The sequence below is a fragment of the Gopherus flavomarginatus genome, chromosome 3 (genome assembly GCF_025201925.1).
Source record: "Gopherus flavomarginatus isolate rGopFla2 chromosome 3, rGopFla2.mat.asm, whole genome shotgun sequence".
NCBI classification, from domain to species: Eukaryota; Metazoa; Chordata; order Testudines; family Testudinidae; genus Gopherus; species Gopherus flavomarginatus.
The window spans coordinates 133,981,680-133,996,460 of NC_066619.1; positions in this window are offsets into that span (position 1 = coordinate 133,981,680).

Here is a 14,781-nt window from a genome sequence, read left to right on the forward strand (position 1 = left end):
TCTAAAGCTTTAACATCAAAGGCCAGCCCAGTGTGACTCCAAGGCCCACATGTTACTGAACCCCAAGTCCAGCTGATGGGTTCCTTGCGAAATGGGGTTTGCCTCACTTGAGGGCAAAAAGGCCATTTCTGGTGACACTGCCCATTGACGGATTATAGATATGTACAAGCATGGACTGCAGATAGCCAGGTTCAGAAAAGGGGACCAGGGAAAATATTAGTCCCTTTATAAGTGGATGGAGTAACCATGAAGGGACTGATGGACTCTGGCTGCAGCTGCACCCTGATCAGAGAAGGCTGATGGGGCTCACAGGGAAGCAAAGAGGGATAATCTACCTACAGTATATCCACAGAAACATATGGCCCTACCCAACGAGAGACAGTCAAAACCATACCATGATGGTACCGGCCAAAGAGGCCAAAGACCTGATCTATCCAGTCATCCTGGGGTCTCACTAGAGGTATTTTGAAGAGGTTGTCCAAAGATGGGGTGGTGCATCACTACTGGAGGCAGAGTCAAGACCAGAAGACCCTGGAAAGCCAGAGAAGACCGCAGTGACTGAGGAAGAGCACCACTAGGGGAGTGCCTCAATAGGATTTGAGGAATTAGGGGAAGGACCATCCTCACAGGTGAATGACCGTACAATGGGGCTTAACCAGAGAAATAAGGTCCCACCACCACCCCTCAACAGGGACTTGCTGTCTAGCAAGCCAGACTTTGTAAAGAACAAAAGAACAATCCAACCTTGGATTGGATTATGAAAAGAACCTCCATATGGATTGCACGATATTAGACCCTTAGCTCTTGAAATAATGGCCCCATTTTATGCTGGTTGAGGAAAGGGCATATTGGGCCATGAAGGACCCCAAGCTGTGGGAGGTGAGGATGCAGCTTCTTGTGTGGAGGAAATTCTAAAGGTCCATGTGATATCATGTGGGGGACCACTTGGGAAAGAAAAGACACTCAAAACAGTGATTATGCGGTTCTCATGGCCAAGCATCCACTCAGAGATGGGAAACTTTGCATGATTCAGATGAAAAGCTGAGTGCCAGTGGACAAATCAGAAAAAGGTCCCACTGCTACCACTGTCCCATCATATCTGTTCCCTTTGAAAGGATATGTGTGTACCTAGTGGGCCTGTTAGAAAAGTCCATGACTGTGTATAAAGACCTGAATTATGCCAGCAGGTACCACAAAGTCATCCCACTCTGATCCGCTACAGGGGCCATAGTTAGCGATGAGATCCTGAAGGTATTGTCCCAGGTGGGGATCCCCAAATAGATGATAACAGATCAAGGAACCAACTTCATCTCACAATTAATGAAGGAGCTGTGCAACTGCCGAGGGTCAAGTCTTTAAAACATTGGCACACTACCCTCAAACTGATGGATTAGTGGAGTGGTTCAACAAGACATTGAAGAATGTTGAGGAAATTTCTAGTCACTAATCCCTGACACTAGGACTGCCTGCTCCCATCTCTTCTGTAAGCCATCCACACAAGGTTCCAAAGCATCTACCGGCTTCTCCCCATTCAAGTCATTGTCTGGGAGGCAGCTCTAGGGAGTTCTGGATCTCCTCCACAAGATGTCACAAGGCAGTTACAACACCTCGTTGGCAGAGTCCAAGCCCTAGTGGAATGCCCCATCCTCTCCAACAAGAAGCAGCTTTGCCATTTCTTGGGATTGCCATGGAACTATTGGCAATTCATCCCAAACTTCACTACCATTACTGCCTCTTTAATGGACTTGGTAAAGAGTTTAGGATCCAAGAAAATCTGCTAGATGAAAAGCTGTGAGAAGGCATTCAAAGCATTGAAAGACAAGCTGAGCCAGGAACTGGTGCTGTTCCACTTAGATTTTGTGAAGCTGACACATCTGACATTGGGCTCAGAGCAGTACTGTCTCAAGAATTTGGAGGAGATGAGTATCCCATTCTCTTTCTCAGTAGAAAGTTGTTTCCCTTGGAGCTGGCATATGCACTCATTGAGAGAGGGGCCCTGGCAGTAAAATGGGCTGTTGATGCCATGTGACATCACTTGCAGGGGCAGACCTTCTACCTAGTAACTGACCATGCACCACTCTGATGGCTGACTCCGCAAAAGACCACACCCCACGCATCATGCAGTGGTACCTCTCACTGCAGCCATGTAGTTTCCTGGTGTCCCACCATGCAGGCATGGGAAATAAAAATGTCATTTCTGGGACTCAGAGGAAAGGGAGGGCCTGGGTCCCCCTATGACACTCCCATAGACCCAGATGTATGTGAAAATTGTAAGATCCCTGGCTTACAGCCAGGAACAGGTACTTCTAATGCTCCGATTGAGAGGCAAGGGGATGGAAAACAGGTGCTGTAACCACTAGGCAACCTGGCCCTCTAAGCCCCCTACCACAGACATACTTGCCTTTAGGTGTTTTCAAAACATGTGTGTCAGTATAAATTAGAACCATTTGGGGAACTGGGGTGAAAATCTGGGGACTGGTCCCTTTCAACCCTGACATTCTATGATTATCAGGAACCACAGGAGGTCATCTAGTCCAACCCCCTACTTGAAGCAGGCCCAATCCCCAGACAGATATTTGCCCTAGATCCCTAAATGGCCCCCTCAAGGATTGAACTCACAACCTTAGATTTAACAGGCCAATACTCAAACCACTAAGCTATCCCTCCCACCAAATAGTAAAAAAAAAGCCTGTTATGTATTCTAATGCTTCTATGATCCCCAATTTTGGTTGGACATATTCCTGGAGTTTTTATCATGACATAATATTTAATTAAAGATTAATCTTTAATCCCTGGAGACTCCAGGACTCTCCAGGCAACTTAGGTGCTTTTCTTGGCAATTTGATGTTATGTTTAAAATTAGCCTAAAGTAAAAAAAGAGAAGTAGAAATAAAGTAGAATAGAATCCAAAATGAAGTGTATGTTTTCTTGGCAAACAAACAATCAAAAAAAGTCATGATATCAAAAAAGATTCAGGCATGATTCCGGCATTGATAACACTGGTAGCAACCCAAAGAGAGCGGGCTAAGAAAACTGTGGTGGGTGTCATCTTTGACTGATGGCATTAAAGATCATTTAGAAGATGATGAATTCAGTGTCTATTCTCTTGATTGTTCAAGCTATAAAGTATAGTCATTGAATCTCTTGTTTCCATTAGGTAAAATTCCAGAGTCATCTAAGTGCATCAACTTCTTTGCATCATATGATTCTTTGTATTGTGGCCTGAAGCCATCCATCATTTGGATTGTTCAGTTTTGGGCAGGGTTGGATATCCAGGGTCAGAAGAAGGTAGAAGAATTTAGGAAAGCCTCGCACACAGTGGAGAGTGGTGGTAGCCCCATGTGGCTTGGCTGGGCAGTAGTCTTGGCTGACTGAGTGTCTGGAAATCAGAAGGGTTCTGAAGCTGAAATGGCCAAATGCAGCGCACAGAATGGAAAGAACAGGGATTCCTCTTGAACTAGAAGAGGAATAAGACTTACCATGTGTCCTGATCGAAAGGTTTGTGCAGTTGGGAGCATGGATCAGACAAGGCGACTTGCCTAAGGCCTTGTCTACACAGAAAAACTGACTATAGTAGAATTAATGATCATCAATCTCCCTGTGTAGACCAGCCCTTAGTGAAGCAATGGAATCTCTCCCAGATAGGAGATGTGAGGTTGGCTAAAGCTTTTGGTTAGGGTAGAACTGTGGAAGCTCAGCTGAAGAACTGAGCAGCAGAAGGGTTTGATTCTTGGCAAAGAAATAGCAAAACAACTTCTGACAGATGGAAAGAGTTTGAGCTAGGAAATGTGAATATTTCAGACACTGAAGCAGAATTCCACCTGTTATATCAGTGGTATTTATCATTTGTTGTTCAGGTTTGTGCCTCTCTCTACTTTGTTACTCCCAAGGAAATCAGAATGATTGCTTGATTTCAGTAATAAGGGAATGATTATGTAAATTTCCAAAACACTAAAACTTTGTGGGCTGGTTTTCAGTTACTACAAATCTTCATGTTCAGTGGAGTAAGGCTGATGTATACCAGCTGAGCACCCCACCCACCCAATAGTCCCTGTAAGTATGCTAGTATAAGAACAAGACCAGCTGAGAAGTTTAGTGTTCTATGCACATGGCTGAGGTCCCGTGTACTCACCCGCACACCAGGCCTAACTTCTGCAGCAAGATTCTTGGATTCCTGAGGCCCACACTCAAAATTATGTGACAACTTGATTTACATTTAAAATATTGAGGCTTCCAATGAATTATATATGAAGATAATTAATACACTCAGTACACAAGTCCCTGTGGTATTTCTATGGATATAAAATTAAATTTATGCAGACCCCACAAGTTTTTGTAAGGATGACACCTAACTGCATCATGAAAGTTATCAGGGGATTTTAGTAGCTGGAACCTTTCTCACCTGGAGAAGCATGGGAGACATTTTGGAATTATGGAGTAAAGCAACTAGCTGGATATTTCTGTGGAAATCCACAAAAGAGAAATAGTTTAAAATGCTGATTGGAGCACCTTGAAAATGTTCAATTTCTGAAATGTTGAGGCAAAAAAGGGGACATATTTTCCAGACACTTTATAAATGTTCCCACTTGTAGAACCATCTGTAATGCTGACACTTGAGACTGAAACCTAAAGATGACAACTTAACACCCCATTGAGATGAATGGGGTTGTTCACACCTCTCAGAGTCTGCCCTACACTTAAAACTTTAGATCAGCCTAGGTCTGGTCTACACTACAGACCTATATCAGTATCACTATGTCACCAAGGGGTGTGAGAAATCCACACCCGAGAGCAACATAGTTATACTGACCCCCCATTGTAGATAGTGTATGGCAGTGGGAGAGCGTCTCCTGATGACATAGATACTGCCTCTTGTGGAGGTGGATTAACTAAGCCAATGCAAGAGCTCTCTCCTGTTGGCTTAGAGCATCTTCATTAAACCACTACAGCAGTGCAGCTGTATCGGTGTAGACCCGCCTCTAGCTATGTTACTCAGAAATGTGAGAGACGTAGTTAAGGTGATCTAAGCCCTGTTATAGACTCTGCTAGGTTTCTAAGAAGTTTTCCGTCAACCTAGCTACCACCTCTTGAGGGGGGTGGATTTACTACAGTGACGGTAAACACCCTTCCATCACTGTACCAAGTGTCTACACTAGAGTACTACTGCAGTGTAGCTTCAGCACTGCCACTGTAGCCCTTGTAGTACAGACATAGCTAAAGCGAATCCTGTATCAGTTTACCCTTGAAAATGTGAATAAAGTGTTTCTTTGCAATCATAAAGGCCAATGACGAGGAGCAGGGTGATATGGTGTAGGAGAAGAAAAGAAACAGGGGCTCTTAAGGGAAATGGTCACCCTCTTCGAATAAAGATGGATCCTTTAGAATCTAAGGAGGAAAGACTTGTGCCCATATCAAGCCTGAATCCATCCTGATAGATGTAAGAGAACAGTAAACATTGTTCACACTGCAAGTTGTGATGAGAAGGCTTGGTGACAAGTCAGAGAGTAAAGTAAACAGTAGAACCGGTAGAAAAAATTCCAATGGAACCTTTTTTGTGTCGAATTTGCTGATTTGCAGAGACATTTCTCTTTTGGCAAAGTTCTGAGGGAACTGTGGCATAGTTCTGATGTGTTTCCTGCCAGCTTGCTGTCTGAGCTTCTCGACAGCCCACCTGGTGGACTGTTGGGGAGTCTGAGCTTTCAGGCTATGAGCTCCTTAGCAGGCCAGGTTTGCAGGGTTCCCTGGCTCCAGTTCCTTGGCAGCCCGCCTGGCAGGCTGACAGAGAGCCAGAAAGCCCTGGGAGTCCTGGCTCACAGATCCTTGGCAGCCCAAGATACCAGGACTTCCAGGGTCCAAATCAGAACAAAACTGTGATACCATGAAATACTCCATGAAACAGAATTCACTTTCTCTGCCCAGCTCTCGTAAATAGCCCTGTTGTCCCCATTGTCTCTGTAGCTGAAGGAGACAAAATCCTGGAAAATCTGGTGGGGAGAGAAGGGCAGAGAAGGGGGACTCTGCCTTGGGTGTGGCTCTAGTTTCTATAAACGTGGACATACTACTCAGAACATGTGCTGTAGCATTCCTTTAACTCAAAGTGGAAAAACCAAAAATGGTTAGGTTGCATGCCAAACACCTGTGACGTGAACCATGTACTCTTTAGTACACATTATTTTAAGCCCCTCTAAGGTCTTCCATGGTGTTTTTGCTCAGGGATAAGGTCAAACAGCAGTTACTCCTGTACCCTTTTCAGAGGCAACTTTTGTTTTCTGTGCTTGAGAAAATGAGGCTTTCAGACTCTGGTTCTAGACAAGTTGTTCTTAAAACTGTGGACTTAGCCATGACTGCCAAAACAGCACTGGAGTGGGGATCTCCTCCTCTTCACAATACTGTTCTCCTTAGTGAGTGCAGGCGGCAGCAATGGAACCCTCCCCTCATTTTAACCCAAAATATTGTAACATCAGGGGAATCTGAGGAATGAGGTGAGACCACATTGTCTAAAACTCCAACCAATTTTAATGCAGTCAGAGTGTTCACACTGTAGTGCCAGCCTCTCTTAGAGCTGGTGACAGGTGGCACCACTGTGTGTTTGCATTCTGTCCCCTCTCACTACACACCCGTGGTGGTGTAGTGTAGACCACTCCCCTATCAAAAGGCTCCAAGACAGTCTTATCTCATCTCTCCATTCTTAGAGCAGGTTCCACATCTAATCTCATATCACTGCAGTGCCTGCTGCAGGTTTCAATAGCAAACACTTCTATATAGGCTGGTTGAGACCTTAGAGTAAAACACCTTTTTGTGACGTATCAGAGTATTTACAATATGTTCCTGTGGAAGCACATTGTGTGTCATGAAAACTCATTCTGATACTTCTTCGGAAAAGAAGAGGAGGTTTAATTAAAGTGTATAGTAGCAGCCTTGAAAGTTGGAGCACCTGGAAGCTAAGGTACTTAAATTAGGTATATGTACCAAACTAAAAAGAAAAGGATAGATATGTTGCTCTAAATTCAGCCTTAGTGTATCTTCACAGAAGCCAATGTGAATCTAATAAAAGGTCTTAATAGTAAAGTCACGATCTGCAATGGAATGTAGCCGCAGGATGGGCTTTATTGCAAATGCTGGCTCATTAAGGGCTGATTTTCTGTCCACTCTAATATCCTTAAAGTCTTCCTGAAGATGGCTGATAGTTTTGCATACATATTTAAAGGCAGAATTTGACCCTGAGCTGTCACCTCTCCAGTAAACACGTTGTGAAGGGATTGGCCACCATTCCCAAGCTTCTTGTGTCAATGGGACCTATTAAGCATTTTGAAACAATATTGAGATGATGTTGCCAAAAACTATTGAGCCTCTTCTGTGGAAACTTTATTACAGAAAGCCTAGGTTTTAGAATATATCTGCTGTAAATTGTGAAGTAGTCCTTAAATACTATATGGTAGCTCCTCTTTTTTAAAATACACTGTACCTTATGTAGTTGTGGGACTGTCTCGCTATTAGCTGGTCCACATTTCACGAGTAACAATGTAGCGATGGTGCTAACATCATGAATGGTATCTTTTTGTTCCACTTCTGTAGGACAGTTTATCTTGAGAGATACAACAATACTGCGAACTATGGGTAACTGTAAAGGATAGGACTTGAAACACAGTTTCTGCTTTGTGCACAGTATAGAGATGGTAGGAATAGGATACTATAGAAGAAAGCAGCTTTGAAATGTGGTAGATGAAAATAAGTTAACGTGGAGAGAAATTCAGTAGTAGGCTATCATTTAAAAAGTAAGAAAACAAGAATGGCTTTAGACAATTGAATACGCTAAGAAAAGAGCAGACTAAGTAAGAGAAAAAGAACTTTAATTGACTTTAAAAATAGAGTAAAGGAAACTTCCGTGAAGGAGGTATGTGTAACTTCAATGCATAAATGTCTACAAGCAAAAAGAGAAATAAAAGCCTTCTATCTGAAATAGCTGGTAAAGACTCATTAACTCCATTAGAATAATGAGCAGGCCATCTGGTTTAAAATGGTGGCGTATCCCTTGAAGTCAATGGAACTAGCCAATTTACACACGCTGAGGTTGTGGCTGATAATGTGGTGAATTAGAATGGAAAAATTTACACCGGAAGTACATACTAATGTAATAGGGATGCAATCATTAATACAGGTAAATGGATAAAAACATGGATGTGAGAGATCTTGGACTCGTGGTAATAAATTTGAGACTTTTTACAACTAGGGCTAAAATAGGGCTGAGAGAGAATTGCCTTAAGCAATGTTTATAAATGTATTCAGGTAAACAAACAAAACCAAACCCCACAATAAATAAATAAATGTCCCACCCCTACCAAAAAGTCTTGGAGGCTGAACTTGTGAGCCATGAGCAAGCCTTATTGTTAGAAAAACAAGACTCGTCTCACACACCCCTTTGGAATGTGCAGCTTTCTCATGTGGGCATCTTTATGCTTACAAGGGGAAATGAACTGGAGCTGAGTTGCACTAAGGACTAGATCAAAAGCTAGGGAAGAAATAACATGACTACTAGGAAATGTGCCCCATACGTTGAAGCAGTTCAAAAATAGGTAATAAAATGTCCTGGTTCCCAGTACAGCTGCAGAGAGTTAGGGAATGCGTGATAATCTATGCTGAAAATGTTTCAAAGAAGAGAGGAGACAGAGCACATCTATTGGAGTTGCCCCAAAACAACTGAAATTTGGATTAAAATTGTAACCACATATGTAAGAATAAAAATATTCTTAAACCCTATATATCCCTACAGTTTATTCAATATTATCAGGTGCAAAGCCAAAGTAGATCTTGCTCATTTTAATAATAGCTTTAAACCCTAGCTTCTCTAGAAGCTGTAATGACAGCAATATTAGATAGGGAGTGGATCTCAAATCTATTTGAGGTTGTATATTATAAGGTAGAATAACATTAACAGAATAAAATGGGAGATTTGAATGGAATATGGTCACATACATTAAAAGAAAAAGGGAAATATCAAAGAGTCAGATCTCTGATTGTTTGAGGGAGGTGCACATGCAGCATCCACATCAGAAACTGAGAGAGAGAGAGAGAGAGAGAACACTGTGCATTGCTTTTCCTATGTTCTGCATGGAAAGGCAAGCAAAGATAACACTGTATTGAATTACATGCGACTTATAGAATTCCTAGTAAAAACTGCCTTGTTAATTTCAGGATAAATGTCATTGGGATATTGACTACTAAATATGGCCAGACAACATAGACTGCACCATAAAATCCAACCATTTCAGAAACTGAATTATTTCACAAATCACTCAATATTTATCCATACCAAATGGCAAAATCAAACTCTCTCTGAGTCCTCCTGCTAGCAAGTGTAATATAATGTCGAGATACATTGCTAAGATAATGGAATGTTCAGCAAGAAATTGACAGCTGATGTCATGGTCCGGAAGGTCAGATGTTTTAAAGAGTGACCACAATTTCCACTACATGCATCTGACGAAGTGGGTATTCACCCACGAAAGCTCATGCTCCAAAATGTCTGTTAGTCTATAAGGTGCCACAGGATTCTTTGCTGCTTTTACAGATCCAGACTAACACAGCTACCCCTCTGATACTTGACACCATGCAAGCCACTGCATTTAGCCGTATGGAGTGGAAATCCATCAACCTCATGAAGAAACTTGCACAAATACAGACAGATATCATCTTCCTTTCCAAATGCAAATGGATGGACATCATACCAAATGGACTAAAGGTAAAAAATCCACTGCTATCTACATACTACACAGACCACAGTGAGAGATTATGCCATACTCTGTCAAAGAAACTGAGGAACCACCTGATCAGCATCCTATACAGCAAACAGGAAGACATCAAAAAAGAGCTCTCCAACCTGGAGACTCTCATTAATAACCAAACTTCCATACAAACGGACTTCACTAAAATAAGACAGGAGATCTACATTACTCACTTCACCTCTCTACAAAGGAAAAAGGACTGTAAGCTGTCTAAACTCCTACCTGCCTCAAAGGGCCACAACCGTGGTACCCCCAACCCATCCAGCAATATCGTCAATCTATCCAACTACAAACTCAGCACAGAAAAAAAGTCTGTCCTATCTCAGGGACTCTCTTTCTGCCCTGCCACCCCCACCAACATGATACAGTTCTGCGGCGATCTGGAAGCCTACTTTCGCCGTCTCCGACTCAAAGAATACTTTCAGGACAACACTGAACAGTGCACTGATACACAGGTCCCCTCCCACCAACAGCACAAGAAGAAGAACTCCACATGGACTCCTCCTGAGGGTCGAAATGACAGTCTGGACCTATACATTGAATGCTTCCGCCGACGTGCACAGGCAGAAATTGTGGAAAAACAGCATCGCTTGCCTCATAACCTAAGTTGTGCAGAATGCAATGCCATCCACAGCCTCAGAAACCACCCTGACATTATCATCAAAGAGGCGGATAAAGGAGGTGCTGTTGTCATCATGAACAGGTCTGACTACCAAAAGGAGGCCGCCAGACAACTCTCCAACACCAAATTCTACAGGCCACTTCCCTCAGATCCCACTGAGGAATACACTAATAAACTGCAACATCTACTCAGGACACTCCCTACACTAACACCAGAACAAATCAACATACCCTTAGAGCCCCGACCAGGTTTATTCTATCTACTACCCAAGATCCACAAACCCGGAAATCCTGGACGCCCCATCATCTTGGGCGTTGGCACTCTCACTGAAGGACTGTCTGGATATGTGGACTCTCTACTCAGACCCTATGCCACCAGCACTCCCAGCTATCTCCGTGACACTACTGATTTCCTGAGGAAACTACAATGCATTGGTGACCTTCCAGAAAACACCATCCTAGCCACCATGGACGTAGAGGCTCTCTACACGAACATCCCACACACAGATGGAATACAAGCTGTCAGGAACACTATCCCTGATGATGCCACAGCACAACAGGCTGCTGAGCTCTGTGCCTTTATCCTCACACACAAATATTTCAAATTTGATGACAATATAGATCTCCAGATCAGTGGCACTGTTATGGGCACCAGCATGGCCCCACAATATGCCAATATTTTTATGGCCGACCTGGAACAATGCTTCCTCAGCTTTCGTCCACTCACGCTCCTTCTCTACCTACGCTACATTGATGACATCATCATCTGGACCCATGGGAAGGAGACTCTGGAAAAATTCCACCACAATTTCAACAGCTTCCACCCCACCATCAGCCTCAGCCTGGACCAATCTACACGGGAGGTCCACTTCCTGGACACTACGGTGCAAATAAGTGATGGTCACATTAACACCACCCTATACCGAAAACCTACTGATCACTATGCCTACCTTCATGCCTCCAGCTTCCATCCCGGGCACATCACACGATCCATTGTCTACAGCCAAGCACTGAGGTACAATCGCATCTGCTCCAATCCCTCAGACAGAGACCAACACCTACAAAATCTCCACCAAGCATTCTCAAAACTACAATACCCGCATGAGGAAATAAGGAAACAGATCAACAGAGCCAGACGTGTACCCAGAAGCCTCCTACTGCAAGACAAACCCAAGAAAGAAACCAACAGGACTCCACTGGCCATCACATACAGTCCCCAGCTAAAACCTCTCCAATGCATCATCAGGGATCTACAACCCATCCTGGACAACAATCCCACACTTTCACAGGCCTTGGGTGGCAGGCCAGTCCTTGCCCACAGGCAACCTGCCAACCTGAAACATATTCTCACCAGTAACTGCACACCGCACCATAGTAACTCTAGCTCAGGAACCAATCCATGCAACAAACCTCGATGTCAACTCTGCCCACATATCTACACCAGCAACATCATCACAGGACCTCAGCAGATCAGCTACACCATCACCAGTTCATTCATCTGCACGTCCACCAATGTAATATATGCCATCATATGCCAGCAATGCCCCTCTGTTATGTACATCGGCCAAACTGGACAGTCGCTACGAAAAAGGGTAAATGGACACAAATCAGATATTAGGAATGGCAATATACAAAAACCTGTAGGAGAACACTTCAACCTCCCTGGCCACACTATAGCAGACCTAAAGGTAGCCATCCTGCAGCAAAAAAAACTTCAGGACCAGACTTCAAAGAGAAACTGCTGAGCTTCAGTTCATCTGCAAATTTGACACCATCAGCTCAGGATTAAACAAAGACTGTGAATGGCTTGCCAACTACAAAACCAGTTTCTCCTCCCTTGGTTTTCACACCTCAACTGCTAGAACAGGGCCTCATCCTCCCTGATTGAACTAACCTCATTATTTCTAGCTTGCCTGCATATATATACCTGCCCCTGAAAATATCCACTACATGCATCTGACGAAGTGGGTATTCACCCATGAAAGCTCATGCTCCAAAATGTCTGTTAGTCTATATGGTGCCACAGGATTCTTTGCTGCTTTCACAGTTTCAGTCTTTCTGACACCATCTAAAACCCTTCAGAAGGTACATTTTACTGAAATGTGAGTAAATCTAGCAGGGTTTGAAAGACTGAATTGCATAATAATTACTTTGAAATCCTTAGATGAAAGATATTCTGTGGGATATGTACAAAATGCTTGCAAGCTTTAATTAAAGGCTCATGGTCACTGGTGTTTAGATATGCACCTTTCCAACTCTCTTTAAAAAAAAATCAGGTTGGTCATTAAAAGAGAACACAAGGAAGCTAGAATACCTTATGGGAAATTACTTATTTAAAGATTTGGGACAACTGGTGATTACTGCCTTATCAAGAAAGAACCTGACTTTCAGTTAGGTCCCAGTCCAGTTCCCACTAAACCTCACTCCAGGAAGGGCTCTGGTTGGTGATTATTCCTTCAAACCCCACACAGGGGGGTTTCCTGTGGTAATGAGTTCATCACTGCTTCAGCTCTGAACTAGCTTCCAAATCTTCGGAGACCTCAATAGGCCAAAGACCTGTCAACCCTTCCCTAAGGATTGCCCCTGTGCTCTTGGGCCACAGGTCCTGTCTGTTTGCTGGCTTACAAAGGAGACACAAAGTCAGTTTTAACTCAGGCTATTTAACCAAAAACCCTTTCTTTGTCTGTTGCTCCCCTTCCTGGAGAATCCAGTTTGAAGCAGTATAGGTGAGTCTCCTCGGAAGGTAATAGCTCTCTGGAGCTGTTACAACCTGAGTGAATGTGTCTAACTACCACCCACTGCTCTTAGCTCCTGGATGGCCTATCGTTCCCCTTCCCCATGGCAATATATACAGGTTTAACTTCATTCAATAAGATTTGTCCTGCAGACTGCAGGATATTGTCATGTCTGTCACAAATGTCAACTCTAGGAACATGGCTGGAGATAACACAGTGGCCGCCTAAAACTCAACCAGTGAATGAGCAAGGTCTGTGCCTTTGTTTCACCAAATAAGATGCTCCTGGATCGGTTCCATAGTATACACAAACTAGGCACAAGATAGGGAACTTTTCTGAACTGAGTTAAAATGAGTGGCCTGGTCAAAATTTTTCTATCAAAACTGGGGTTTGATGGAAAATTGGGTTTTTGACTAAATTAACATTTTCACAGAAAGTGTCTGATTTTCAAGTAAAACTGTGATTTTGTTGAAAAACTGAAAATTTACTGCACAGGGAGGAAAACCCTACTTTCTGGCCTGCACTAGTGATCTGTACATTCATCATATAGTGAGCTGACATCAAATGCCAATCCAATACCATTCCCTGCCAACAAGTTTCCTTTACAACATTCCCCACGCCCCCAAAAGCATATCATTCTAGATGTCTGTAAAGTATCTAGCACATGCTAGGGTACCTCTGTAAATAATAACCCTTCATTAATCTTATAATTATTCAGCATGCTTGCAGCAATTATATCTGATATCTTCCAAAAACAATGTTAAAAGAACTAAGGTTTCTCAAAAACTTTTGTAGCTCTTTTGGGAGCAGGAATTCTGGCTTATATAGACAAGTTTTTAGTTGAAGATGTTAAACAAAGAAAATCCAGTGAGTAGGTGTCCCTGTTCCTCACAGAGGTGGGTGGAGTCTCTCTGCTTCTTTCCAACCAGTCTTCCGAGTTCTTCACAATAATGACATCTCTGGAGATTAAAGAAGTAAGTTCTTTGCCTGGGTAAAAGAACAGTATATTCTAATCTTCTCAGAGATGAGAGTGAAACTCTCTTAATACCTGCAGAATGTGATATTCAGGAGAAAGGGAATGTTAGTCAGGTCCTCAGTAGAAAAAATGAGAAGCTAGTTTGCCAGGCCTTGTCTACACTAACCAGGTCAACATAGCTACGACAACCAGGGGTGTGAAATATTTTATGCCCCCAGGCACTGTAACTATGCTGACCTAACTCTTGGTGTAGAAGCAGCTAGGTCTATGGAAGAATGTTTCCATCACCCTAGCTACCATCAATCAAGGAGGTGGCATTCCTACAGCAAACAAAAAACACTTTCCATCACTGTAGGCTGCATATACACTACAGGATTATGACAGCACCATAGCTATAGTCCCTGTAGTGTAGAAATCAGATTAAGGCATTGGAAGCCTCTGTGGTGTAGGATAAAAGGACTCTTAAGGTGAAAAGTCTAAATAGAAGCTTCCTGGTACTCCTATCAAATTTATTCTTACCTGATTTGTGAAAAGGGGCATCATCTGCTCTACAGGGAAAGAGTACTAATTAGGGGAACAAATTTCAGAACTACTTGCTACATCAGATTCAGAAAGGAATAACTTCATGGATGTCCAACCAAGACTTGGTCTACACTAACAATTTATG